At 37.3% G+C, this 10336-nt stretch overlaps 1 long non-coding RNA gene across 1 annotated transcript in view; it reads right to left on the reverse strand.

Annotated features, from left to right (window-relative positions):
* Positions 1–864: 864 nt before the first annotated feature.
* The window catches only part of LOC107315658, a 17250-nt gene continuing 7778 nt past the window's right edge, over positions 865–10336 (reverse strand). Inside the window, exons 2-3 of the long non-coding RNA XR_001556003.2 lie at positions 6958–7134; positions 865–1695 (exon numbers count right to left, since the gene is read on the reverse strand). This is a non-coding gene — a long non-coding RNA (uncharacterized LOC107315658). The remainder of the gene's footprint in view (positions 1696–6957; positions 7135–10336) is intronic.

Consider the following 10336-nt stretch of genomic DNA (forward strand, 5'->3'; position numbering starts at 1 on the left):
GGTGAAGCAATGGATTGTATGTTTCAGCAGTGGTGACATCAGCACTCGGTCACCTCCATGTGAGCATGGCACGTATGCTCTTTTCATGAATGGTGAAAATATATAGCTAATGATGGTGACTATGTTGATAAAAAGAGTTTTATGGCTGAGAATTTGCTCTATCAAATAGGGTTACTGTGCTCTTTGTGTCTTGGGCATCCCTAGCACCAAAGCAGCACTTCTTGAGGTTGACAGTTTACTAGTTGAGAATTCTAGGTGTGCTTCCCAAACAAGTGGTTGAATCTATAGATAGCAGAAGCTACAGAAGTCTGAGAAAATTAAAGCTATGAGTGCATACACGTACATCTGCATCTCTGTGTGTCTATGTCTGGAACTTGTGTTTTGTTCTTATTGCTCTCAAGTAGAAGTGCTATAAAATTTTTAAGCAGCTGCCCTTTCTGATAGGTGCTACCTTGGGGCTCATTCCATTGTTCATTGAAAGTCAATGACAAAGATCCCATTACCTTTAATCTTGCAGGATCGAGGCTTTAAATGAAATTGCCAATCCTGCTAAGCTTTTTCCCATGAATATTCACTTGAACTGCACTATGGTATTGCTTTTGACTTCACCGACTTGTTTCTGCAATAGCTCTTCATAAATGTTTTCGATCAGTATTTGGTCAGTACCAATGGATGTCCATGGAAACATAAGTTTAGCAAACATTCAAACAAAATTCTTATAAAAGAATTTTAATTAATAAACACAATTATTTATACAAGGAATCTGATGCAGAGATGTTACCCTGAAAATGAAAATCCAGAAGCAGACTGTGATTCTTGAGTTTGGAAATATTTAGAAAAGGCTTGCATTTGAACCCCAGATGCTTCTGAATAATGAACGGCTGACATGCAGTCCACGAACCAGGAATTATTTGCCAATGTAGGTAGGGGTATAAAGAATTCAGTCTGGCTCTTTGCTTACTTGTGCCATCCTGTCTTTTACAACAATCAGAAAATAGTGTGTAATTTTCTAAAAGACAAAATTTTTACTTTGTAATTGTGAACATTGTTTTTTTGGGGTACAGTCTTTTTCCATTGAGGTGGCAGAGTTACTCTGTGTTTTAGTAGATCCTGCTACTTTTCATTGGTGTTGATGTTACCCTTCTTACAAAAGCCAAATTTATTCAGACCAAAGTGCCTCTGCAAGGATTCTTCATATGTCACATGTGTTATGTTATTCCAGGAGGGAACAGAAAAGAAAATACTCTGCAGAATTGCTGCAGAAAACAATTTTTGTTCCTTGCATTATTGCTTTATCTATTCGACTTCATTATGGGAGTAGAACTGAATGCAAATGAGAAAAACGAACCAATCCCAGATGCACATTTTGTTGGATTTAACTTAGGAATTGAATATCCAGCTTGTATTTTTTTTCTGGGCAATTTGCAAGTCAGATTATGTGAAAATCCAGACAGTGTACATTTTTGTCCTGGGTGTAGGAGCATTTCAGCTTTCTCTCATCATTGTTTTATGCAGAAAGTGGTGATAAAAGCCCTCTCACTTCAGGACTGTGGATATGATGATTATCTGCCTCCTCTGTGCCTCTGTCTCTCTGGGTTCTAGCAGCGTGCTTTAGAAGTCCAGCAACATCTCTGTTCTTCTGATGATATGGGTTTTCTTTTGTTTTCCATCTCTTACATCTTTTCCTTGCAGAATCTGAGTAAGTAAGAAAATAATGCTTTCTTTAGGATAACCTTTTCTTGCCCCACATTACTAACATATTACTCTTTCATACAAAGCAACAAAATCTTCTGTGAGAAATTATACAGTGATGCTTTCTTTCACGATGATTGTTCATGACTGTGCACGTGCAGCTCTTTTATCTGATGGGCTCATTTTTCAGCTCTGGGGCTGGATGAATTTTTATTTGAATCTTCTGAGCTGGGAAGGTTGGGAGGAAGGCATTTGCATTTTAAGTAACTTTTGCCAGTAAGGTTGATAGAGCAGTGAGTTCTATAAGTGTAGGAAGGAGATGATCTTCATTTTGTCTTATGTCTTCTCCATCAGATATGTTATTACCCATCGTTCCTCTTTCTCTGTACTTACAACCCTTTTGGGAACAAGTTCCTGGGATGTGAGAAGCCAGGCTTTCTCATCTGCTATTAAACACTAGGGCTGTTCCCAATATCCACAGCTCTGATCTTAATTCCCCATACGCTTATTTGTTTTCTGTGTTTTGTTGCAAGACTGTAATGTTTTCTTCCAACATGAACACTTGATTGACACCCACTAATTCTGTTAACTTTTAACACACTCTCCTACCAGTAATTCTTGCCCTTCCTTTGTTACCCTTTCAGGATGGCCTCCTCCCCACCCCCGCCAGTTATCTGTAGGAGCCACACTGGTTGTATGTGAATGCCTGAGCTTAGAAAAAGTCTTGCTAAATGTTATAGGGGAAGAAGTCTCTTAAATTGCATCCTGTTTTGGGTTCTTCATGACATAGTATTCTTAGGTCTTATGGCAATTTAGTGGTTTGCTTTTAATCCATTGAGGAAAGCCATAGCCAAATTGTTAATATAATACATACTGAAAGCAGATTATTTTACTCTTTGAATTTATTCATTGAGTGCCACAGAAAAAGTTCATCTCTGGTTATTAAAGACGAATATCAGCAGGAGTCAATGGAAATAATTCCATTGACTTCAATTGGATTAGTATCAGTTTCAGATGAAGTAATTACAGGAAATGACTGTGTATGTACTGCTGCTGAAATGCATAACTCATAGAAATACCAAACTGAAAGAAATACCAAGCTCAGTTCCTTTTGGTCAGAGACAGGCAATTTAGATACCTTCCACAAACTAATTGAGAAATGAGTCTTTTTAAATTCATTTATAAAATGTTTCACACTTGCAATGCTACTAAAATTAATGCTACTTTGAAGACGAGCTGTGCTGAGTCAGGACATAGTAAGTGTCCTTAGATTACATGGCTTTGCTAACACAGAGAAAACAAATCCATTACTGTATTTTAGGTATCTGCTCACCTAATAATTTGCAGAAATGTTACAGCATTATGTGAAATAGGGTGTAATGGTAGAATAGCTGCTCACTTAATTTCAAACTGAGGTGGCTTGGAGAGAGGAAGTCATCTGAAGTCTTGCAATTAGTCACATTTTTTTTCCCTCCAGCAATAATTCAGTGATTACATAGCTGTTAATGAATCTTGCAGAACATTTCCCTGTTTGGATTTGAAGTAGTAGAGTACCAGCTCAAGTAGATGCCTAGAGTTGTACAATTTGTTACAAGGGGAGCATCAGGCTGCATTTGTGATTATTTCATATGTACAACTCAATTAAAAAATAAGGAGAATAAGGCTTTAATATTGTTGAGGGAGGATTATGGCAAGACTTCATTAAGCATGCAGATTTCTTCAGGCTGAGTTCTGCACATAAGCGAGGTTTGATCAATAATACAGCTCTGCTTAGGCTTGATTGATTCAGCCTTTCATGTGCTCATAGGATGGATGAACAAAATGTTCCCTATAAGAAATGGGTGGTCCATCAATGTAAATGGCTGTTCCTTCTCCTCGGGGCTAAGCCCCATCATGCTTATTCATATTATAGTTTATTATCCTTCTGTATGTCTTATAAGGCAGGCTCAGTTTTTCATGTCATCCCAGTGATTATTCATCTAATCTCATCTCAGTTCCTCTGTATTGCATAGGAGAAATCTAAATGACACCTTATATTTTTTAGTGAGTCTTCCTGTGTATCATGGTCAGTGGTTTGATCCTTATGCACAAAATCTCACCAATGAAGTTTTGCAGTGTTTATATACAGCAAAGCTCCCAAGGTTGTGCAGGTGATGTAGCAAGACCACCCTGTTGCCTGTATCAGATTAAGTGTTCTAAGATTAACTTCTGCATGAAAATGAATTTAACCATGAATGTTAAACCAGCTTAGCATGATCAAGTAAATGTAGTAGAAGAAAAAAAGACTTTTGAAAGACTTCTGAAGACATAAATAAATTGGTAGGGGTGGCCTGAAGATGATAAACACGTAACATAATGCAAACTGTTAGTCTGTCAAGCTCAGTTTTCTCATGCAGGCACTAGTCCTTTTGTCAAGATTCACAGAAAAAATGTTTATAAACAGAGACTTACCTAACTGGCCAAAGTTAGATCAGTTTGTAGTGAAGAGCGTTCACTGATTTCTGCTTCAAGAGTATTTTATGATTATAAACAAACCATGAAAAAAACAAAGAAATGCAGCTTGAAATGCACTGATTTTAAGACCGGCAAGTACCTCTTTTTGTTTTGCCATTCTATTCTGGGTATTTCTGCTCTTTCTACTTTTCCTTTCTTTGGAATGACCTTTTTTTTTTTTTTTTTTTAGCTTTAATGTCACGATGTATTAGGTGCATTCAGCAATGCATGAAATATTTCAAAGGTTTCTGAATGCGTTTTGGATTTTAATGAACTAGTTAGCTTTTTGCCAACGTATGCTTCTGTGTTCTTGCTGCTATCTCTGGTGACTAATTCACTCAAATGATTTTGGTTTTAGCTATAAACTACTTGTACTTATTAGAAAATGGCATTGCAATAGAAATGGGTGGTGGTGAAGTTAAATCCTTTTTAGCCTGTTCTGTGTTGAAAATATTGACTCCACAGACCAGTATATCTGCTTAAGTGGGTTTGGTTTCAAATAATAAAGCAATGCTTAAGTAGAAAATGCTTCACCAGAGCAGACTATTGATGATCCAGTAGCCATGTTTATAAGAGAATAGTCTCAGAAACTATCCAAACCAGAAATAAATTAAGTGTGATAGTGACATATTTCACAAAGCAAAACTGGGACTAATTTGACTTCTCCTGGATTTCTGTCTAGATAGAATTCTGTGTGTTAGGAAGAAGATACACTGCTTTTACTTTTTGTACATCTTAACTAGAGAAATACCTTTTCCTTTTTTCCAAAAGTGCCTTGGTGGTGCCCATGCTTGGCCTGGTTTGGAACAGCAGATTTGTCTGCTGATTGGCCAGTGCTTCTCTGACAATAGAGGAAGTTCAGTCAATTCCCAAGTGCAAACAAACATCTATTTTCACTGCTTACAACAAAACAAATCGCTGCTGGTTGTAGCAGGATGGCACAGAGCCTTAAGCAAGCACAGATAGGCTTACTTCAATGCCTTGTGGAGGGGGGGAAAGAAGTACAGATTCTGTCAGAAAAGTATTTGTTTTCTAAACGTTTTTAAGATATCACCACATAGAAAATATCTGCTGTCTATGGGTAAGTCTGCATTTGGTACGTGCTGGAGATACTCCAACACCGTAGAACCTTTATTTCAGTTCTTGTGGTTCAAAGCTCTGAGTATAAACAAAAATTACTTTCTCAATGTTATAGGCCAGCGGCATTTTCTGTCACCTTGTTCCTAGAAGTTTGTGTCACCTGGGCACATTTTATCATGTTTCAAAGTTATTCTTTAATAATTTCATCTTGTGTACTTTTTTCAATCTCAAATGTCAGCTACAGGTCATCAGTTCTCTTTCTAAATTGTATTTTAATTTCTAACTCCTCTGTTTATTTATAGTTTACCATCTCCAGCAAAGGGAATACAGATCCAAGGTTTTAATCTGTTGGTTTTCATAGTGTCCAGTAGCAATTACAGGCATCACACAGGTTTAAGAATGCAACATGTTTCATTACTAAATGTAGTGTTTTTGAAGCGTTGTTAAATTGTTTGATTTCAGAAGCAAATACTGTAGCTGTAAAAGTAGACTATAGAGATAATGATTATTTCAATTTTAAGGTAAAGACCAGATTGTGTATATAGCTACACATATGTGCGTGTCTGTGTGTGAATATATGAACACGCTTCTTGTTGGAGTATATTCAGAACCTTTTAAACTTCTCCTAACTGTGCAAATTGACATGGTGAGGTAGAATTTTCATTGTACTTTCTTATCCTCCTACAGACTATTTTTGTTTCTCTAAAATATTTCAGACAGTTTCAGCTGGTTTTTATAAGGTAGATGAAGGAAGATTCCTCCCTTAGAAAAAAAAAAAATAAATAGCAGTTAACATAATTTCAAGATGATTTAGGAAGCTTTAACATTTTTTTTAGTGCTTTTAGGAAAATGTTTTTTAAAAGGTGTATGCCATATTAATGAAAATATCTGCCTCAATATGGTAAGCAATTACAAAAAGCAGAGTTTAACATATGTGTCGGTGCAGACTGAAAGCTCCAAAGGCCCTGCTTTGCTGCTCAGGCTGTGCCCCTGGCGTTTGCAGTGCCAATCTGTGTGCATTTAAGCTCAAACCCACTCTGCACGTTCTGCCTTCTCCTTCCTCCAGGGCCTGACTAGATGGCACAGATGCCACCCCCATGGAGTAAATCAAGCTCATCTTGTAATTGCTCTCCCCAGCTGCTCTTGAGTATGTCTTATATACTGTCAGCAACACTCGTGCTGGTGATCAAGCTGAGTGGATCTGAACATGGCAAGTCTGATTTGAATGTAGAATGGCCTGGAGCCAAAGCAAGGACTAAGAATATGTGGGGTAACTCCTCAGTTATAGTGTCATCAAGCAGAAGAGAGAAGAAACAGCAACTAATTTGCCATGTATGGGACTTTGAACTGAGGTTATAGGAGTGTCAGGCAAGGAAGCAGAGTTTCTGGTGCATTCAAGGACTTTGGGATGGAATAAGCAGTGAGGCCATGGTTTATGTCAAAAACTGGGAGCTGGTGACACGTAGTAGGAACATACAGAGAGGGAACTTCATTAAGAATGTGTAAAGTCTAAAGATTAAATTAAATAGATGTAAGATGATAGGAACTTTACAGAGTGACTGTTACATAAATTTACCAAAGAAAACAAACAGATATACATGGAAGAGAAGCCAGAAAGGGAGACATGAGGTTGATGTTTTTTAGGAAGCATGGGGACAGGCAGCCTTCCTCTCAGCAGTATCTGCAGCTCACCTGTTGGGCAGCTGGACTGAAATCTCTCTAGGAGGAGGCCAAGAAGTTCATCACTATTAAGCCAGCCAGTCTTAATGCTTCTTGATACTTTAGTTATTTTATGTTTTTCTTTGTTTGCTTGTTTGTTTCTTCACTCAAGCTGGGAGGACTTTCATTTGATGTTTCTGATATCATGTTCTGAAGAACAGAAAATCAAAATAAGTCCTAGAAAGAGATGGATTTGTTGAGTGGGAAATTATATTAGATGTTTAACATAACACCTTTGAAATGTTTGTGTGGTAGCAGGAGATAGCCAGTAAATGTGTAATAATTATTTTCCAGTTCGTGTTAGCACAGTCTTGTATTCTCACAGTTGTAATTAATGTCACCATCAAGATGAAATTGTGAGAAGGCTATGCTAGCCAATTAAAATGGTAATAGGACTTCAAGATCTGTTTGTGACCATATTGATTTGCTTAATGGAAAGCTTCCCTGTGACCTTTTCAGGGCTCATACTGTACTTTCTTCACTTTTTATAGATCAATCTTGTGAAACATTATTTTAAATTGTCACACAGTAAGCTTGCAGAATTTTACAAATTGCCCAAAAGATGATGAAAACGGCTGTGATTTTGTGATAAAGAGCTCTAGAGCACTGCCAGCAGATCATGAAAAGTGCCTGTAACAGTCTACTGGGAGTGCCCTGTGGCAGAGTGAAAATTGCAGTGGAGCAATTATGAAAAGGAAGATGTCTTTTATTCAGACACAGGTATTTATTGTGGTAGAATACATGTTTAAGAAGTGTTATGTAGTTGTAGCTATAAAAGAAAATTTAGAATGTGAGAAATCTGTAGTTGATAAAATATGAGATTTGGAATAAAGTGATCTGACATTTGGAAGAAAGCAAACTCCATAGCTCAAACTCCATAGCTGAGTCTCTTAAATGAGCAAACTTCAGGAACTGTTTTTTCCTCATGAGCATTTATTCAGATATCAGATAAGAACCTAAACCAAACTGGAGCCCAGTTCCTCTAAAGCTTTACAGATCTGGGCCTTCATATAGAATCCTTTGAGTAATGTGTAATGGGATTTGAAATTTCTAGAGGGAGAACAGTGCCTGGGGAGTTGATTGTGAAATGAAATTTTAATGGTGGTAGGAAAAAAGGCAGTTAAATCTCATAATGGCAGGAAATTAATGTGGTTTCTTGAATAAAGGGGAAATAGTGACTCAGTCTAGACAATTGCTGATCTGGAAATTGTTTTACTCAGTCCATTTCAACAGGTAGTTTCCAAATATGTTTGTGTTAGCCTCCATATTATATGACAAAATACTTGTTAGATTGAGTGTTATGCTAAACCTTGTCTGCATATTAAAATGAAGAGCAAGCAAAAATGAGTGGTGTTCTCACCATCCATTATTAGGCAGAAGCACTGAATCTCTTGAAAATTTCTCAAATAATGCATTTACAACACTGAAGATTTTCTGCTTCTACTACTTTCCACCTTCTGTGAATTCAGTCTAACTGATAAAACAGATGTGTAACACTGTAAGGCACAGCGATGAAAGATTGTAGTATTTCCAAGCTTTGGCTTTGCATTCAGATGGAAACCTGGGTTGTTTCAGCATCTCTCCACCTGTCTATGTGCCCTCTATATAGTTCATTCTAACTCAGTGGTCACAATTAATGGACAGTTCTCAGCAAGAATTAAGTATTCCAGAGTATGCTGTGTAGGGAGTTAGTGCTTTTCCTCTAGGAGATGTGGTGTTCGAACTTCACTTGTTGACTGTTGATTTCCAGAGGCACTGCTGGTCACCTCATCAGATCTGTTTGAGGCCATCTGATAGAATCTCTATTTTAGGTCAGTACTGCGGGATTTTTGTATATGCAACCTCTCACTGAAATTTATGGTAACTTTGTGTAATAACTGAAGCATGATTGGCTAGTGACCAGGCTGGGTGCCCCATTTTCACTCGAGTAGAACTCTATTAAGTATCAACTTCTGTTGAGAATTCATGTATGTGGACAGATTTTCTCTCCAATATTCACAAGAGCAAAATATTTGCATTTCCCCCCAGCAAACAGCTTGTCCGCTTGTAATGACAGTTTTCCATCTGCAGAAACTGCCTTTTTGATTCCACAAACCACCTGAGGTGAAAATGTAACTGACTTGCTTTCCTGTAAAACTGCCAAAAATGAAATCATTTTGCCTGCAGCAAGAAAGGTTTTCATGCTCCTATATGCTCCAACTTTTCTAAAAACTACATGCTTGTGATTTGAGCAGAAAAGAAGAATATCTTTGCAAATTAACCTATTCTTTTGTGCAACAAGATGATTATTTTATGTGTAAGTTCAGGTTTCGTATTCACTCACAACTGGAGAAAGTTGTGGTCAGTAAAATTAGGCCTTCTCAGTACTAAATACAGGTTTCTAGGTCATAAGTACATGTCTAAAAAGCTTGTAAATAACAAAATAAAGAGAACAGCAGATACATATTTTCAGCTCCTTTAGAAGCTAAGGTATTTTTATTTAGATTTATTAATACATGTTTAATTATATAATTTAATACACTCATACCCCAAAATACTTTACCTGAAGAGTCATACATTAATTACAGGTGTTCCAGTTGAGGAGTGGGGATTCACGAGGGGAAGGTTATACAGGAGATAAGAAATGAAAAAGTTTTCTTAAAAGAAAAAAAGTACTAATCTGCATGGTAATGTTTGGGGCAACTTCATCTTCTGACAGACTTCAAGGCCAAACTCAAACATGATTGATTATTCTTTAAATAGTTCAGTTTCATGCTTTGAATTTTACACAATGGCTTGGCTTATTTCTTCCATGTGCTGTGATTCTCTTTACAGCATCCTAAAGCATTGACAGGTTATGTCATGTCTCTAATCAGATGCAGCAGAAGGAGGCTTACAAGCCCCAGAAACCTGCAAGCTTCCTTCTGCATGACCTACACCAATGATGTTCCTTCTCAACACCTGTTAGTTTTTGGAATAAATTAATGTTTTGCATATCTTGTTCCTTACTGCACACCTTTTTATGCAAAAATGCTTCTGCTGCAATTCCTTTACAGCAAACAAGCCTGGCCTTTTTCTCCTACTACCTATGACAGCATCTCAAATACTTCCAAGCAGAGTCAAATTATTTCCCTGGAAGGCCATTCCCCCTCAGAAGGTGGAGCAGTGGCTTTATCCTTTTTGCTGCTGTAGTCCTTTCTGAATATTGAATCCAATCACATCTTGCAGGCCCTACCCTTCTTCACAATCACAGAGGTGTTATTAGGAGGAATGAACTTCAAAGGTTATTTTACCTAGTTCTTTATTGCTGGAAGGATGGATGTTTCTTTAATGAAGTTTCATGCCATATAAAACGTAAAGTGAGAAAAAGATG

This window comes from Coturnix japonica, chromosome 6, assembly GCF_001577835.2.
Source record: "Coturnix japonica isolate 7356 chromosome 6, Coturnix japonica 2.1, whole genome shotgun sequence".
NCBI classification, from domain to species: domain Eukaryota; kingdom Metazoa; phylum Chordata; class Aves; order Galliformes; family Phasianidae; genus Coturnix; species Coturnix japonica.